Genomic DNA, 20,324 nt, shown 5'->3' with positions numbered 1-20,324 from the left:
ATTCATACATACATACATATACATACATACACACAAGCAATACATACATACACACAAGCAATACATACATACATGCATGCATGCATACACACATACACACATACATATATGCCCACACACCCACATAATTCTCCAGTAAGTAAATGGATCTCCGTCGATGTCGGAAATGAATGTTGCAGTCGTTCGATCAGCTGGATCCCTTCATTAAATTAACTTGTAAGTGGCTGAGTATCCCTAGGGCGCGTTTTAGTATCAACATAATCCTTAAGCACAATCAGCATCACGGCACAGCGTCTGTTGAAGCTGGATTTTTCGAAATGCAAATGTACTTGTAGGATTCGGTACAGTTTCCGTCTACCCAGTTTCCCTTCTAAGGCATGTGTTGACTTGAGGCTGTGGCAAAAAAAATAAATAAAGAGAGAGAGAAAAGATTGACAAAGGTGCCTCATCCTGAGATCGAACTTGGAAACTTATGATTGCGACAACAAGCTTCTTTACCCCCGACTGAGTGCATGCATATAACAAAAAAACCCCAAAAAACTGGCCTTCCGTCGGTCACGACGATAAGGATTGTAGTTGATCCGATCATCGGAACAGTCTGCTCGGGAAATCAACGTGCCACTGGCTGAGTACTCCACAGACACGTTTACCCTTAACGTAGTTCTCAAGGAGATTCAGTGTGACAGAGAATGTGACAAGGCTGGCCCCCTTTGAATTACTGGTACAACTCATTTTTGCCAGCTGAGTGGACTGGAGCTGTGTCTTGGTCAAGGGTATCGAACTCACGAACTCGCGACCGAGAGCGGAATACGCTAACCACTTGGCCACACGCCTTCATTGTGCTGCCCAAAGAAAAACCTTGCCATTTTATTAGAGACTGGCTTAAATTCTGCAAAGAAAAAAAGAACTACACGCGCGGGCGCAGTTTACAATTCCGTTGTAGATAGGATCAACAAGAAAGTTCTCCATCCGACGAGAGATAAATATCATTTAATATACACAATTATAAAATATCTCCGAATAGTTTCATGCTTTAAGAGACGGTAAATTGGCGAATTTATATACACACTAGCAGCTAAGCCCGGTTTCACCCGGTCGGTTTTGTATGATGTGGCTGTAAAACCTGTTCTGTGTAAGCATTCGACTTGTTTGGGAACGCTTACGTTAAAAAAAAAACAATTTTAGAATGACTTTTTTCTGTCAAAACGCTAAAAATAACTGACCAACAACAAAAAAAAAAACAACCAAGATTCAACCAAATCAAAAAATAAACCCAAATACTAAGCGAACAAAGATGAATCATCCCACTTCCATTGCGTGGGCACATGCACACACGCACACACATTCACATAACCCCTTTTACATACACACACATATATTCACACAGAGTTGAAACGCTGTTTGATTTATTTTTTCAGCGTACAATTTCCATCATCCCACTACCAAGTATGACATCACCCCTTCCTTCCTTATTCATCTATCACCCTTTCCTTTCTCATTCATAAACACAAGAGTATTATTATAGTAGATTATCTCGGCAACCATGGAGACTATGAAAGAAATACAAAGCCCAGCATCACCACCGGATCATTCTACACATCTGTGTAATTTTTCGCACAATTCCGTTTGACCGTGAATCCCAAGACAAGAAAGAATCGCCCATGTCAAATTTATATATAGAGATGCCATGTATCTCCGAGCAATTTTTCAGGCTCAGTGCATATCGTTAAATGTATTTAAAAACCAGAACGCTGGTCTGTTAGAAAACACGAGAAAAACCGGGAAGAAAACGCGAAAAAGGTTGATGCAAAAGCTGGAATAAAATGGAAGAAGAGAAAAGTAAGAAAACCAAGTTCTTCATCCTCTTTCACTGTAGAAACCAGAATTAATGAAACTGGTGCAGAATAAGACAACAGAAAAGAGAACAGAGTCTTTGAGACAGCTACTCAATTCGGAACGGGTGGCGTCCGTCATTTCGACAAAAGAAACTTGTCCATATGCTTGCATTTTCCAAATATTTCAGATCTGGAATTAAGTGCATGCATATCGTTGTTATTATGGAAGAATTGCTTTTTTTTTACAAAAAAAAAGAAAAAAAAAAAAAGTTTCATCATTCCATAGCAAAACTATTGTACTACACTTTGACAATTTTTGATATCTTGGCATCCGAAGCAACTGGAGATACGATAGTTTGACCAAAAGAACCGGCTATTGCAAGCAAAAATAAATATTGAAAATAAAAAAAGGCATTTGGCCAAATTTGGACATACGACAGTTTAATATAATAGTAACGATATATATATCTTCTATTATATAAAATCCGTTTTGTGTGTGTCTTCTAGGATCTCGGGCATCCTCCATCCGATTGCGCTCAAATTTGATATGTAGATACCGACGGTATCAGGGCGTGTATAAGTCTTGTAAAAATTACAAAAATCGATTCCAAGTGAGAATGCGATTGATAAAGCCGTGGGAAATCGTTTTACTTTGGAATAGGAAAAAAGTCTATATTTATTTCTTCTTTTGCTGGTGTCTCAAATTTAGGTTAAATCAGTGTTTCTCAAAGGGGAGGCCTATGGGACGGTCGGACAAGTTGTTTTCAGAAAATTTGGTTTAAATGTTTGTGTGTGTGTGTGTGTGTGTGTGTGTGTATATATATATATATATATATACACATAAACAGGTATATGTAGATGCATGTGTATGAAGATGTAATGTTTGTGATATGTATGTTTACCATAGGTTGGTAGAGCAGTGCAGAAACCAGGGTTGGCAGACAAGTTGTGAAGCAACTGAAGTACGCAATGGGGGTGTTTTGTCGGATGTCTACCCTGTAGGGCCCTGGCTGGGCTTGGTGTTACTGATGCAGCAAAGAAGGCGGCCGTAGATTCCATCACTGAAGCTGCAGAAGCCAGTACGTACCTTTCGATAAAGGTGGCCGACCGATGCCTTGCTGGTGCTGGAAAGTAAGCTGGGCTTTGATCAACTCCCGACTGGGTCAACTAGGTGAAGAAGGTCTAATGTTGAAAGACCCCAAAATCTCTCTGAGACATCCGAAACATCACCGTTGAAGCATCCCAGAGTATGAGATGGATCTTGGAACAAAGTACTGTCTTTTATAGCTTAGCGGTATTTCGTCTGCGTTACGTTGTGAGTTCAAATTCCGCTGAGGTCGACTTTGCCTTTCATCCTTTCGGGGTCGATAAATTAAGTACTAGTTACGCACTGGGGTCGATGTGATCGACTTAATACCTATGTCTGTCCTTGTTTGTCCCCTCTGTGTTTAACCCCTTGTGGGTAGTAAAGAAATACGTATATAGTGTAAACACTGAAGCATCGCCACTGTCATTCAAATCCTGTTGCATTTAACATGGGATTTTGGGGCCCCCAAAGACGTATTGGTGTATAAGTAAACCTACGATTTTTTGGCCGAAAATTTTCGTCTGTCCGAAAATACAGTGTGTATAATGTTTTCAAATTTTGGTACAGGGGCAGAAATTGCGGGAGTGGGGTGGGAAGAAGGGCTTAGTCGATTACATCGACCCCAGTACTAGACTGGTATTTTATTTGATGGACCTCGAAAGGATGAAAGGCAAAGTAGACCTCGGCGGAATTTGAACTCAAAACGTAAAGACGGACGAAATGCCGCTAAGCATTTTGTTCGACGCACTAACGATCCTGCCAGATCACCACCTCGATGATAACGATGATAATCCTTTCTATTAAAGGCACAAGGGGCCTGGAATTTTGAGAGAGGGAACTAGTCGATTACATTGACCCCCAGTACTTAACTTTTCTACTCTAGGCACAAAGCCCGAAATTTTTGGGGAGGGGGCCAGTCGATTAGATCGACTCCAGTACACAACTGGTACTTAATTTATCGACGCCGAGACCCCAGTCGATTAGATCGACTCCAGTACACAACTGGTACTTAATTTATCGACGCCGAGACCCCAGTCGATTAGATCGACCCCAGTACACAACTGGTACTTAATTTATCGACGCCGAGACCCCAGCCGATTAGATCGACCTCAGTACACAACTGGTACTTAATTTATCGACCCCGAGACCCCAGTCGATTAGATCGACCCCAGTACACAACTGGTACTTAATTTATCGACGCCGAGACCCCAGTCGATTAGATCGACCCCAGTACACAACTGGTACTTAATTTATCGACCCCAAGACCATGAGGGAGGGAAACAAGCTTCTTACCACAGAGCCACGCCTGCACCTATATATAACTTTATTATGCACACACACACACATGCACACGTATGTACAGAAATGCACGTATACATACCTGAATCGATGCACATATATGCTTGTGCATCGAATGCACGTGTTACTGTCTGAATGCACGGAGGGTAGCAAGTGTAATGCAACCAATAAAACAACAGCATTCTTTGATGTGCAAATATGCAAATACTCGTCGCCATATGTTTGATATGTGCATTAACGGATAGCTTCCCCCATCGATAGATTATCAATTTATCTAATCGAATCTCTTCTGTTCTGTATTTATTTTTCGTTTGTTGTGATTGTCGTCGAACAGTCGCTTATTTATTTATATACACTTTCTTTTTGTGGCTACATACATACATGCATGTATACACTCACATTATCTATCTACCTACCTACCTACCTACCTACCTATCTGTCTATCTATCCATCCATCTATCTATCTATCTATCTATCTATCTATCTATCTATCTAAAAACCCACCCTTTCCCCCCCTAATCTCTCTTGCCTCTTTTCTCCCCACCCCCCTTCTCTCCATTTCCTTCATACTCTATGGCGGGAATCCTATATACTAAATGTACAAATTCCGTTATTTGTCTGTAAATCCTAAAACTCAGAGCAGCAACAAACTAACTTGACGATACTACTACTACTACTACTAATAATAATAATGATAATAGTGGCTGTGTGGTAAGTAACTTGCTTACCAACCACATGGTTCCGGGTTCAGTCCCACTGCGTGGCACCTTGAGCAAGTGTCTTCTACTATAGCCTCGGGCTCGAAACGTAAAAGACTTTCTCACCTTCCCGAGCGTCTAACTAATACACTTGCTTGTTGCTTATACACCTGTCTTCATCTTTTGTTTTTCTGTAAACTTCAACTATATATATATATATATATATATATATATACTATATATATATATTAGAAAAAATGAGGTAATCAGATCGGATGGTTCATATTTATAGATATTTATTTATATATTACATTTTTTACATATATATCATATCATTCAGATCATATCATTCGGATTAGCGCAAACCTTCCAATATATATATATATATATATATATATATATATATAGCTATATATATATATATATAGTCAGTGGTTTATATATCCGGAAAAGGACCTACGCCAAAGAATTAGAGAAGTAATATATTTTTAGGAATTTAAATGCTATTGCTAATCATAGGGTGACCATTGGTTTCGCCACCTATAAAGCACTTAGCAGTATGGATGATTCGCGAGTCTCAAACAACTGAGGGCGCATAACCTCTCTACAATTGGAGGAAGAAATACATCACGGTCAGTTAGTTTTGTAAACAAAAAATATTTGTCACCGCAGGAGTGCACACATATTTCATGTTTACAAAACTAACCGACCGTGACGTATTCCTTCTTCCACTTGTAGAGAGGTTATGCGTCTTCAGCCATTTGAGTCTGACGTGTCGCCTATACTGCTAAGCGCTTTATAAGTGCAAAACCAATGGTCATTCTATGACCAGCCATGACATGTAGCTTTATATATATATACTATATATAATATATATATATATTATATTATATATATATATATATATATATATATATAATAATATGTGACGATTATTCGGTAGCCGAGTTTCAGATGTCGGGGCGGAAACCCACGTCGGCATCTCTTCATTTATCGGGCCAGTTATCGGGGTTTATCATGGCTACCAAATAACTGTCACATATTATATTTACAGATAAATTCCTCAATTTACATAATATCGAGGTCTCTTGCATTCTTTTGTTGTCTTACCATTTCTATCAATATATATAAATATATATATATTATTCTTTTACTTGTTTCAGTCATTTGACTGCGGCCATACTGGATCACCGCCTTTAGTCGAGCAGATCGACCCCAGGACTTATTCCCTCGTATTTCTTCTTTTGCCGAATCGCTAAGTTACGGAGACGTAAACACACCAGCATCGGTTATCAAATGATATTGGAGTGGGGGAACAAACACACACACACACGCATATATATATATATATATATATATATATATACGACGGCCTTCTTTCAGTTTCCATCTACCAAATCCACTCACAAGGCTTTGGTCGGCCCAAGGCTACAGTAGAAGACACTTGCTTATGGTGCCACGCAGTGGGACTGAACCGTGGTTGGTAAGCAAGCTACTTACCACACAGCCACTCCTATATATAATACGCACACACACATATGTGTGTGTGTGTATATGTGAACTTACAAATGCAAGTGACTATACTCTATATATGTGAGTGTCCAAAGCGGAGTGCTGGCAGAGTCGTTAAGAAGCCGGGCAAAGTGTTTAAGCGCTATTTCTTTCAGCTCTTCAGGTCTCAAGTTCAAATTCCGTCGCAGTTGATTTTGTTTTTCATCGTTTTGGGTTCGATGAAATCAGTACCAGCTGTGCGCTGGGGTCGATGTAATCGACTTACCGTTTCCTCCGACTTTGCTGGCCTTGTGCTCACAATTTGAAACCGATACATTATATGTTTATAGATTGGGAAGCAGCTGTTGGTTTCACTGCGTGGCTCCTACTCTGAGCTTTATACATCGTGTGATCCTGCAGGCCATGTTTAAATATGTACACACGCACACATACAACTGTTCGTTGTCGATTTGTGATATACGCCCTCACTCAATCACGCACGTACACACACACACACACCCACTTGTGTGTGTGTGTATGTGTGTGTGTGTGTGTACGTGTGTTAACAATGTTATTGTCCATCTGGTTTGTAATTTTAACTTTCAACAAGTCTGTGCTTTCTCTCTTCAGACACTGCATACGTTCACACACATCCACACGTTAATATCACACACAATTGTTCAGATTTGAGAATATATATAAATATTTATTTACATACATACATACACACATGCATACATACACATGCATACATACACACATACATACACACATGCATACATATACACATACATACACACATGCATACATATACATACACACATACATACACACATGCATACATACACACATACATACACACATGCATACATATACATACACACATACATACACACACACATACATACATACGTACACACATACACACACATACATACATATGTGTATGTATGTATATATATGTGTATGTATGTATATATGTATATATATGTGTGTATATATATGCACACGCGCACACGCCTCCTCACATATATATATATCTGTTGGGTGGAAGCGTACTGGCGTGAATCTTCAGTAAACACTTGAGACTCGCCATGAAAAGTACACACCGTTTAACCTCTCTACCTTTTAGCCTAGAACAGCCGTGTATATATATATATATATATATATATAAAGAAAAAAAAATATATATGTATATGAGAGAGGAGGTACAAAGGTATTTCTTATCTTCCTGTGTATCTTTATGGTGCAGACGCCGAGTGCTCGATACAGTTTTGTAGAGCTAATGCCGGGTGCAACTATCTCCATATAAAATGTATTGAGAGACATAAATATTGATATCAAAATAAATATCTATCCCCCCCCCCACTAAATATGCATGTTAGCGTGTATAGAGATATATATATATACCTATATGCATGCTTATGTGTGTACGTATCTAATATATGTGTATTTATATATGTATGTGTGTATATATATATATATATATATATATATATATATATACACACACACACACACACAGAAGTGTGTGTGTTTGTTTAATTATATATATACTTCTATAGATGTCTATGTATATGTGTGTACACACACACACGCACTAAATTTTCGCAGTCATATTCTCAGGACGTAGACTATTATTGGCGTAATCTATTTAAATGCCTTATTGTTATTGCAAGGAATCGCGCGCTCACACATACACACACACTTTCCCCCTCCCTTCACCCTCTCTCTGTTAGAGGTCATAAACGAAACACATATGACAAATGAATATGTTATTTATATATAACATCTAACGATACGGCCAAAGTATTTAAACAGCCTAACAATGAGACAGTTACGTATATTCACACTCGTTTAGTAATTTAATTCCTGACGATGAGGCAGTGAAAGTTGATGATTATGACGGATTTAGGATTTAGGGACTTATTTGTCCTGAACGAGCTATTAGGGTATTGGATGTGAAATGCGAAGAATCCTGAATAATAAAAAAAAAAAACCCAAAAGAGTAAGGCCTCCGACATAGTCGTGTCTGTAATACATAATGACATGATGGTTGCCGCTCGATTTCCAGCTGTATATAATGGCTGGATTGTTCTCTTAAGCACAAAGAGAACGGATGTGACTTGACACTCTTACCGGAGACTCTTTTGCACAGGTGTACTAATGACGAGTGCCTCTTGCAGTAGGTGTTCAAAGACTTCACCATCCACGTTGACGCTTGGCTATCATGATGTTTTTTATTGAGTGTTTCAGCTCTTTTGGGCCCTGGCCAGCCATAGTATGCAGAACAATAGAGGTGTTAAAAATCAACGGATGCCTAAGCTCGACGTTATTTAAAGTAAAGAAGGGCCTTGCTTAGAGCCAATCCCATTCTCTAAACAACGTTTGCTCCAAAAAGGCTGTTCAAAAAAGCTATCATTCAGGACCAGCTTCTGCAACAGCCTGGGTTTCAAGGACCCACAGCTTTTTAATATTCTCTCGAAGAGTCTGAGGAACTTGCACAAAGTAAATGTAGGGGTTTTTAAATCAAAGCTGGACGTCTTCCTGTCGAGAGTCCCAGATGAACCTACCTCACGGTAAGCGGTGCAAATGAGGGTAGCTATATCAAACTCCATTCTTCATCAAGTGCCACATATTAGAGGAGGCTCTTAGTAATAACAGTGTAGCAAAACGGCGGTGCATCAGCATGGCCGCAGCTCTGAGCTGAAACTAAAGAGAAAAAAATTGCATTTAAACGAAGTCGGTGTTGCACCAGAGTTGCCTTTCTCCTAAAGCGATGCCTAAACAAAATTTCGGGTCTCTCACTGTCAGCTATTTGTTGGCCACTGACTCTCGGTTCATCTGCGCTTTGACAGGTTTTATTTTTGTCCCCAGGCTGTCTTACGAACACCACCCTCCTTACCAAGCGGGTTTGGTAGGGTTGCCAGTTTAGTTACCTCTGACCCGATTGTGCGACAGGTTGTACTGGGTTACCTGTGGCGTACACACATGTATGCGTATACACTGCCATATATGCATATGGGTATACATAGGAATATATATATGTATTTTGGAGCGCGTGTATATGTATATAGGAATACTCATGCATCAGGTAAAATGCTTAGCGGCATTTCGTCCGTCTTTACGTTCTGGCTTCAAATTTCGCCGAGGTCTACTTTGGCTTTCATCCTTTTGGGGTCGATAAATTAAGTGCCGGATAAACACTGGGGTCGATGTAATTGACTACACCCCTCCCCCCAAATTTCAGGCATTGTGCCTTCAGTTGAAAGGATTATTATTATTATTATTTCGCTTAGGCATAGCAATACTAATAACTTGATGTTAGACCTCAATATGTAATGATAATAATAATAATAATAATGATATGAATTTTATATATATATAATATATATATATATATATAGATATATATATATATATATATATTATGTGAAATAGAAAGATGAATAATCTTGTAGTAGATTAATCAAAAGTTTAACCGATACCTTAGTAGCAAAAATCACAGCAGTTAAACAGCACGGTTGGAGGTACAACCATCTGGCGCGTTGCAACCGTGCGTTGGTGCGGATAATTGAAATTAAAACATTATTGGTGAATTGAAGAAATGGAGCTGAACGCAGATTGAACAGAAATCGTTTTATTTCATTCTACACGTGTTTCGAAAGGCACAAATTACCAAAATCCGATTGAATAATGGGACCATATTGTGTCTTTCTCTTCAGGAAGAAAAAAAGGAAATCCGTTGGAAAAACAAAAAACAGAACAGAGGCGGAGCAAAAAACAAATCGAACTGTGCTCCTAAGAGCCCATGGCGAAACTGTTTATCAGTGTATGTTGAGAAACGTGGCTGAAGAATTAACGGGTCAAGGCATCGGTCAATCATGTGGGTGAGGGGTATAGATGTTCTTGTGACGAGAATAAAGTTCTGACTATTTAAGGAATATTGGATGTTTTATAAGGGGCGAGGAAAAATCTACTTAGAGACGTGTGTGTGTATACTGTTCTATATATGTGTCTGTGTTGGCGTAGGGGTAGAAAATTTTTTGTGTACGTGTGTGGTTAGGTTTGATCGTTCGGCTGTCAGGGGCTACTGCCGTGATAACCGTTGGGTGGCAGAAAGAAAGAAAAAAATAAAAAAAATATATATATATTATGTTTTATGTGTGTGTGTTCATCTAAGCCTGCCTTGTCAAGGAAACCCCCCGCTCTGTGAGAAAACCAAGCCCCGTTTGTCTTACAGGAGTAATTCCCCTTGCAGTGGTTAATGAGATATCTTAAAGGCTATTTCAGAATTTGTTACCAAGGCTATGGGTGCCGGTATTATTTTATAAACGCTATTTAAAGGCCAGATAAGTGTAACGCCGCCAATGGGGGCATCGAAAAGCCGACTGTAAGAGCCCGTTTACCATCCGGCCTCTGGCAAACAAAATATGGAAAGTTCGGAGACACAAGGTGTGCACTGTCTTCTGCCCCTATCAATGGGAGGGCCACCGACAAAATTGACCATTCCAGCCTATAGCTTAAGTTCGCATCCTTCAGTCGCCATATTAGCTTACTGAGTCCCGTGGTCTGGCGCTTGTTCACGTCCCGAAAAGTGCGTAATGGTGGAGGACACGCAAAGACAATCTTGAGGATGATGCCCCTACATAAGTGAAGGCATCTGAGTCCGTGTAAACCTTGCATTGGTAGACGGCGTTTTTTGATCTTGGAGTTCGCCGACGTGAATCTTAATCTGCTAGGATTAGTTTCTGAAATTAGAACTGCGTTCCTGTCACTATATTCGTTCCGAGACCTGCAGCCGCTTACTACTCTATTTTCCACTACGTCACTATTAACTATAGGAATAACCACCTGATTCTCCACTATCTATCAGAGTGCTGTCATTGCTACTGCCCGTGGTACTGCCTTATTGCGGGAAATGATGCTGGGGATGCTAATGGGGCTCTCTACCCTACTCCCATTATTACCGTCAACCACAACACCCCTATTTATAACTATACCCCTAGTGGGTACTCCCTGGCTGGAGCTGAGATTATGTGTCACTGTACTGGCTTCATATCATTATTACTACTATAATTATTCCTACTGAGCATTAAACCGGGAGCGGAAGAGGCTGTGCCTCCGGGAAAAGGGTGATAGGGTCTTAGTAAGTAGCCTTATTATTATGGGAGGCGATTATCTGGGCGAGGTTTTTAGTGTTGGAGAAGCTATCCTACACTTTATGTGAGTTAACCGTGGAGTAAATTTGGAATTTCTGGGGAAGTTATTGGCGATGGCTTGTCTAAACATGAGGGGGAGGTTAGTTCTAATCTGCTTTACCAAAGGGGATTACAAACCATATATGCTTATTCCTATCAGTGTGATGGGTCGGGACGCCAGCTCTCGCATTCGGGTGGGTGATTCTCGGATGAATAACGGGTCTTGGGTTAGTGTAAGACTTCCCGGACCGATAATTATCCTTGTTCGCTAAATTAAATGCGGGAGCGACTACCCCGGCATCCGCCGCGCTCCCGTCTTACTTAAATGTTAATGTTATTATATACGGCCCTATCCTGTGACCGAATGATGGCATCGGAAGGGCCGATCAATATAAATTACTTCTGCCTATAACGGCTTGGATAGTGCGGCGTTATAAAATTCCGCTTTCGGCATAAAAATATCGGCACTGGCGGACAAGCCAGACAATGTTAGACCGATGCTGACCCGTTGAATTCTTCAGCCACCGTTCTCAACATACACTGATAAACAGTTTCGCCATGGGCTCTTAGGAGCACAGTTCGATTTGTTTTTTGCTCCGCCTCTGTTCTGTTTTTGTTTTCCAACGGATTTCCTTGTTTTTCCTGAAGAGAAGAGAAAGACACAATATGGTCCCATTATTCAATCGGATTGATTTGGTAATTTGTGCCTTTCGAAACACGTGTAGAACGAATAAAACGATTTCTGTTCAATCTGCGTTCAGATCCATTTCTTCAATTCACCAATAATGTTTTGTTATATATATATATATATTATATCTATATTATATATATATATACTATATATATATATATATATATATATATATATATATATATATATATAATATATATATTATATATATATATATATATATATTATATATATATATATATATATATATATATATATATATTATATATTATATATATATATATATATATATATATATATATATATATATATATATATTATATATATATATATATATGTGTGTGTGTGTGTGGGGCCGCAATGGCCTAGTGGTTAGGGTAGCGGACTCGCGGCCGTAGTATCGCGGTTTCGATTCCCAGACCGGGCGTTGTGAGTGTTTATTGAGCGAAAACACCTAAAAGCTCCACGAGGCTCCGGCAGGGGGTGGTGATCCCTGCTGTACTCTTTCACCACTCTTTCTCCACTCTTTCGTCATTCGAAGGCTAAAACAATGCGAACGCATTGTGACCAGCGATGTGTAACTACATCTGATGGACTGGTCGGTCACGTGATGACGTGATATATATGGGCACAGGGCGTCACGAAACGTGTACAACAAAAAAGTACGAAGCATGAACTATTCTTTCCGAACAACAGAAGACACAAATGGAAAACAAGACAAACAAAAGAAGAAACGACCCAGTTGTTGGATGTTTTTTTCTAGTCTCGTATTTCGAGCATTTAACAACAATATACGCTTTCGATAAAACAGTTGCTCCCGCAGAGCAAATTGAATAAAATTTGGGATTTTGCGGAGGGTCAAAATAGGTAACACAAACAGGGCAGTGAAAACAAACAGGAAGGGCTGCTAAGCCTAAACGAGGTTTTGGTGGTGAACGCGTAAATCGAGCTAGGACAGGAGACAAACAACGGAGAGAAAGGAAGAAAGATGGCCGTTAGGAACAAAGCTCTATACAGGCACAAACATACATAACCGTATACATACACTATTTCGTTTTGGGATTTGGTTTGCAAGATTCTTTATGTGAATTCGTGTGTTGAAGCATATTTTATCTGTTTTTTCTGAAATTTTCATTTCGTAAATGAGTGGAAATCGAACCGGTGTGTGTGTTCAGTAGTAAGGGACTAAAAGAGAATGACCCTCCCCACACACAAAAAAAATACACGTTATAACTAATGTTATTTATTTCTTTATTGCTCACAAGGGACTAAACACAGAGGGGACAAACAAGTACAGTCAAAGGGATTAAGTCGATTACATCGACCCCAGTGCGTAACTGGTACTTAATTTATCGCTCCTCGAAAGGATGAAAGGCAAAGTCGACCTTGGCGAAATTTTAACTCAGAACGTAACAGCAGACGAAATACCTATTTCTATTTCTTTATTACCCACAAGGGTACACACAGAGGGGACAAACAAGGACAGACAAAGGGATTAAGTCGATTACATCGACTCCAGTGCGTAACTGGTACTTATTTAATCGACCCCGAAAGGATGAAAGGCAAAGTCGACCTCGGCAGAATTTGAACTCAGAACGTAACGGCAGACAAAATACGGCTAAGCATTTCGCCCGGGGTGCTAACGTTTCTGCCAGCTCGCCGCCCCTTTTATTACTAATGTTATTGCCTTGTACATAGGCTAATATACATAGCTACTATAACTATGAGTGTGTGTATACACACACGTACACATATATACGTATAACACGCTGTTTCCTCCCACCTCTCTCTATAGCTACATAAATAGGCTAGAAATATATATATAAGGATAAGATCGATCTTTAAATATCGATCTTATCAAGTGGCCAGCATGGGAATAAAAACCTTACAAAGGTAAAAATTTAGAATTTTAAATTAGGGTATCTGAGAGATGCCACCACGCTGAAATAGCAGTCAAAACCAGACCCTAAAGCCACCTTAAATGTTCATATAGCACCAGGAGAGTAGACAGAGAGACAAATTAAACTAGCAAGAAAAATTTTACTGGATTTTACTCTTTTTGCTGGTATATTTTGTCTCTCTGTCTGCCCTCCTGGTGCTATATGATCATTTAGGCGCAGGAGTGGCTGTGTGGTAAGTAGCTTGATTACCAACCACATGGTTCCGGGTTCAGTCCCACTGCGTGGCATCTTGGGCAAGTGTCTTCTACTATAGCCCCAGACCGACCAATGCCTGTGAGTGGATTGGTAGAGGGAAACTGAAGAAGCCTGTCGTATATATGATATATATATTATATGTGATTGTGTGTTTGTGTGTCTGTGCTTGTCCCCCTAGCATTGCTTGACAACCGATGCTGGTGTGTTTACGTCCCCGTCACTTAGCGGTTCGGCAAAAGAAACCGATAGAATAAGTACTGGGCTTACAAAGAATAAGTCCTGGGGTCGATTTGCTCGACTAAAGGCGGTGCTCCAGCATGGCCGCAGTCAAATGACTGAAACAAGTAAAAGAGTATTTAAGGTGGCTTTAGGGTCTGGGTTTCACTGCTATTTCCAGCGTGGTGGCATCTCTCAGATACCCTAATTTATAGTTTCATATATATATATATATATATGTAACAGTAACCATGTGACGACGACATTCGCTACTGCATTTCAACTGTAAGCCATCCACCCTTATTGTCTGGCTGGGTAGACCAGCTGATTGTTGTTCCACCATAACATTGTCACGTGTTTTACACACAACACTCTCCGTACATATTCTTTTTTTATGTAACTCTCAATTGTAACACATCAAAGCCATTCTGTCCGTTTGTCAGTCACTCTCTTTCTATATACTGCGTCTGTCTGTCTACATTCAATCTGCCCTCGTCTGTCTGTCGGTCTAACTAGACAGCTCGCCTGCTATCTGCATGGCTAGATGTCTGTCAACCTGTCTATCTATCTGTACATCTATATCACTGTCTAGCTATTTATCTATCTGTCTATCTATCTGTCTATCTATCTGTCTATCTATCTGTCTATCTATCTGTCTATCTATCTGTCTATCTTTCTGTCTATCTTTCTGTCTATCTTTCTGTCTATCTTTCTGTCTATCTTTCTGTCTATCTTTCTGTCTATCTATTTGTCTATCTTTCTGTCTATCTATTTGTCTATCTTTTTGTCTATCTATTTGTCTATCTTTCTGTCTATCTATCTGTCTATCTTTGTCTATCTATTTGTCTATCTTTCTGTCTATCTATCTTTCTGTCTATCTATCTGTCTATCTTTCTGCATATCTGTCATTCATTCTGTCAGTCATACCGTCTGTATGTCTGTTTGTCTGTCTATCTGTCTACCTGTCTGTCTCTATCCATCTGTCTACCTGTCTGTCTCTATCCATCTGTCTACCTGTCTGTCTCTATCCATCTGTCTACCTGTCTGTCTCTATCCCTGTCTACCTGTCAGTCTACATATCACTGTCTTTCTATCTGTCCATGCATTCATTTCCAATTCTCCACGGATACATCACTAACCACAGAGGAAACATTCCTTGCTTGGAAACAGATGTCGGTTGGCCACAGGAAAGGCATCCGGCTACAGAACCGTCTGCACCAATAGACTCCGATCCACGCAACCACTGAAGAGTGGATATTAAAACGATAAAGTGTGTGTATGGGTGTAGGTGTGTGTACATAAATGTATGTGTAATTGTGTGTATGTTATTGTGTGTGTGTGTGTATGCGAGTATATGTATACAGTTGTGTTGTGTGTGTGTGTGTGTGTGTGTTTCTCTCAACAGCTGTAATATTAATACATGCCATTTATACATCGGCACAACAGAGCCATTGATGTGTGTGTGTGTATCCAGCCACATATCAGACAAGTTTGAATTAATATCGATTCCTCTCATTCTTCTCGAAATCTTCATTTATACAAATTCAATAAAAATTGGCCTAGGCTAACACACACACACTTTTATGTGTATCTATATCACACACACACATATACACACGCGCACACTTATGTGTATCTATATCACACACTCATACACACACACACACACACACACACACACTTTTATGTGTATCTATATCACACACACACATATACACACACGCTCGCACACACTTTTATGTGTATATATATCACACTCACACACACTTTTATGTGCATATATATATATATATATATATATATATATACATTATATATATAAGTCCATGTATTAAAGATATATTGTGAATGCAATAAAAAACAATACTTTCTTGGGTGGTTGCCACTCTTTGGAGTGATTGGTGTTAGTAAGGGCACCCAGCTGTAAAAACCCTGCCAAAACAGATACTAAAGCCTGGTGCAGTCTTCTACCCAGCCAGCTCCTGTCAAACCATCCAACCCATACCAGCATAGAAAGCACATTAAGTGCTGATGATGTTAATTGCATTTATATTTTATCATCTGTAAGGCGGTGAGCTGGCAGAATCATTAGCATGCCGGGCGAAATGCGTAGCCGTATTTCGTCTGCCACTGCGTTCTGAGTTCAAATTTCGCCACGGTCGACTCTGCCTTTCATCTTTTTGGGGTCGATAAATTAAGTACCAGTTATGCACTGGGTCTGTCCTTGCTTGTCCCCTCTGTGTTTAGCCCCTTGTGGGTAGTAAAGAAATAGGTATTTCATCTGTCTTTACGTTCTGAGTTCAAATTCTGCTGAGGTCAACATTGCCTTTCATCCTTTTGGGGTCGATAAATTAAGTACCAGTTGCATACTGGGGTCGATCTAATCGACTGACCCCCCCCTCCTCAAAAATTTTGGGTCTTGTGCCTAGAGTAGAAAAGAATATATATCATTATTTAAAACAGATTATTTTTCGAATGGCATTGTAGGGTAGGTGTGAGAGGTCAAGTAGAATATATCGGCTGGATATGGTCAGTTTAAATCCGGAAGACACAGTTCTGTATTTAAGAGATAAGGAATTGCTTATGTTATTTACATTTGACGGATATTTGTCCTCATCTTGTTTGTTGTTAACACAACGTCTCGGCTGATATACCCTCCAGCCTTCATCAGGTGTCTTGGGGAATGAGAACCCAGGTTAGGTTTGAAATTTCCCCAAGACACCTGATGAAGGCTGGAGGGTATATCAGCCGAGACGTTGTGTTAACAACAAACAAGATGAGGACAAATATCCGTCAAATGTAAATAATGTAAATCTGGAAGAGTTAAAGAGAGTAAGGAACTTTTTGAGGAAAGATTTGGCTTTCACATTGTGTAAGGTTAGGATTTTTACCCAAAATGTGTTTCACCCCTTTTTTTCTTTTTTGCTTTCTATTTTAAATTGTTTGGGTGAGGTTATTAAAGACATTCTGCTGCTATTTCTAAATACCCAGTAACAATATAAAGGCTCTGTTATTATCTCCTCCTCCTCCTCATCATCATCATTTAACGTCCTTTTCCAAAACTGCATGGGTTGGATGGTTTGGTAGAAACTGCCAAGGCTGGAGGGCTGCACCAGGTTCCGTTTGTCTGTTGTGGCATGGTGTCTACAGTTGGATGCTCTTCCTAATGCCAACCATTTTACAGAATGTACTGGGTGCTTTACATGTGGCGCCATCTCCAGTGAATACATTAATTCAAACTGCTCTTTGATCTTAATCCAAATCCAAAACTGACCAATGTCCATTTTGTCTTTTATTTTTCTGGGATTGTTGCAGTAAGCATTTCCTTTCAGAAGAAGCTATTTTTAGCTTTGGCTAATTCTTGCAGACACACAACAATGGCACCATTTACAGACCAACTTGGAATCGATTCCTCAAACTGTCTCTTTATATCCAAACAGCTAATCTGCTAAATGTCTTCGTCCAAAGATACGTATTAACAAGACAAATATAAGAATCGGTTGTTTTATATATTTATTCATTTGCTTATTGTTCAGAACTGGCTGATTTCCGGTCTCGTTCCAACTTCCTGTAAACCATTTGTCGAAGATCTTCCTGTTTCCATTCAGCGATGTTTATAAGCTGTTCATTTGTCAAACCACAAGATTATTCTTGTTGGATAAAAGACACTAAAACTGTTTAATATATTTAAACACATCTCTATTCATTGATCTGTTTGCGTTCAGAACATGTTTGACGATTTTTAAGTAAATTGTAGCTTTCTTCGTTACTACTTATCTCTTATTTTACGGCTGACTATTACAGCTTCCATCGTTACAGCAGTGGAAATAGACTAAGAACTATAGAGTTACTAGCAGTATCGCCCGGCGTTGCTCGGGTTTGTTTCAACCCTTTAGAATTGGAATTTTTGAAAAGTAAAAATTTTGCATTATGTAGCTTGTTATTCTCTTTGAGTGAACATTTTTCAGGTCAAAATACACCGAAAAATGGTGACACAGCAGTAAAAAAATCGTTAAAAAATAGGGATTTTCATAGAAAAAAAAGCACCTTTTTGATGTAAATAATTTTTGGTGTTAACATGGTCCCATTTGAATTTTATCTTCTACGGAAGGAAGAGCAAGCCTTTTTCTATCATACTCTTAATTTTGGTTAACTTGCGCCGCAGGGTCTCGGAGGATATAGTGTTAGTTGAAGGCTACCAAACCTGCCATACACAGACAACTTCAGCTTTATATAGAGAGAGATTATGCTAGTTGTCTTCTAATTATTGATTCCAGTCATCATCATTATCGTTTAACGTCTGCCTTCCATGTTAACATGGGTGGAATGGTTTCACAAGAGCCAGCCAGCAGAAGCTTGCACCAGACCTCTGTGACTGTTTTGGCAGGATTCTTACAGCTGGATGCCCTTCCTAACACCAACCATTCAGCAGAGAGGACTTAGTGCTTTTTACATGGCACAAGCACAGGCGAGGTCAGTTTTGGCAAGGTTTTTACAGCTGGATGCCTTTCCAAATACCAACCACTTTACAGTGCGGACTGGGTGCTTTTAAGTGGCACCTACACTGACAGGGTCACCAAGTACCTTGCAAGACAAAAAAAAACACATATATATAATATGTGATCACCGTGACCGACCAGGCTATCAGATGTTGCTACACATTGCTGGTCACAATGCGCTTCACATTGTTTTAGCCTTCAAAGGACGCCACCCCGCTGGCTAAGTGAGCAGGCCGACAGAAGAAAGAGGAAAGTTGTGGCAAAAGAGTACAGCAGGGATTGCCACCACCCCCTGCCAGAGCCTCGTGGAGCTTGTAGGTGTTTTCGCTCAATAAACACACACAACGCCCGGTCTGGGAATCGAAACCGCGACCCTACGACCGCGAGTCCGCTGCCCTAACCACTGGGCCATTGCGCCTCCACATATATAATATGTATGCATACATAATATGTGTGTATGCATGAAGGTAGGGTTAAAATCCAAGCTGTGTCCTCTTGAAGCACATCTGCTTATTTCAGATCTATATGTAGATGTCATATTTGTGTGGGGTATGCACAAGAGTTGAAAAATACTGGAAATTTAGTTATCCATGAAGTGAGTCATCTTAGACGGATGTTCCGTTGAGGTAAGATCAACAACAAGGTACTTCGTCCAGTGAGAGATGAATATCATTTAATGGTACTCCGAATAAAGATACGAGGTACTAATAGTTTCATGCATTGGGGACACGAGTCTAGGCAAGGTTTTATAAAACACTTTGTGTGTCCAAGCAAACCTGCCTAGACACAAGTCTATACAGCAAGAGACTACCTTTATAATGAGAGCATTAAATGATATCAGTCCATCCATCCATCCATCCGTCTGTCTGTCTGTCTATCTATTGAGTGAGAAAGAGAGAGGGAGATAGAGAGAGAGGGAGATAGAGAGAGAGAGAGAGAGAGATACATATTCTTTTACTTGTTTCAGTCATTTGACTGCAGCCATGCTGGGGCTTTTAGTTGAGTACTTATTCTATTGGTCTCTTTTGCCAAGCCGCTAAGTTACGGAGATGTAAATACACCATCATCAGCTGTCAAGTGATGTTGGGCGACAAATACAGACACACACACATATATATATGCTATGTGCTTTTTTCAGTTTCTGTCTACCA

At 39.7% G+C, this 20,324-nt stretch overlaps 1 protein-coding gene and 1 long non-coding RNA gene across 2 annotated transcripts in view; one reads left to right on the top strand and one right to left on the bottom strand.

Moving 5' to 3' along the window:
- Positions 1 to 5,055, bottom strand: part of LOC118762192 — a 22,394-nt gene extending 17,339 nt beyond the window's left edge. The window contains exon 1 of the long non-coding RNA XR_004997968.1: positions 5,046 to 5,055. This is a non-coding gene — a long non-coding RNA (uncharacterized LOC118762192). The remainder of the gene's footprint in view (positions 1 to 5,045) is intronic.
- The window catches only part of LOC115231120 (regulator of G-protein signaling 7), a 343,368-nt gene that overhangs the window by 31,997 nt on the left and 291,047 nt on the right, over positions 1 to 20,324 (top strand). The window lies entirely within an intron of this gene.

Source organism: Octopus sinensis, linkage group LG2, assembly GCF_006345805.1.
Source record: "Octopus sinensis linkage group LG2, ASM634580v1, whole genome shotgun sequence".
Taxonomy (NCBI): domain Eukaryota; kingdom Metazoa; phylum Mollusca; class Cephalopoda; order Octopoda; family Octopodidae; genus Octopus; species Octopus sinensis.
Note: the sequence above shows the minus strand (reverse complement) of the source record. Positions and strands in the feature narration are given on the sequence as shown.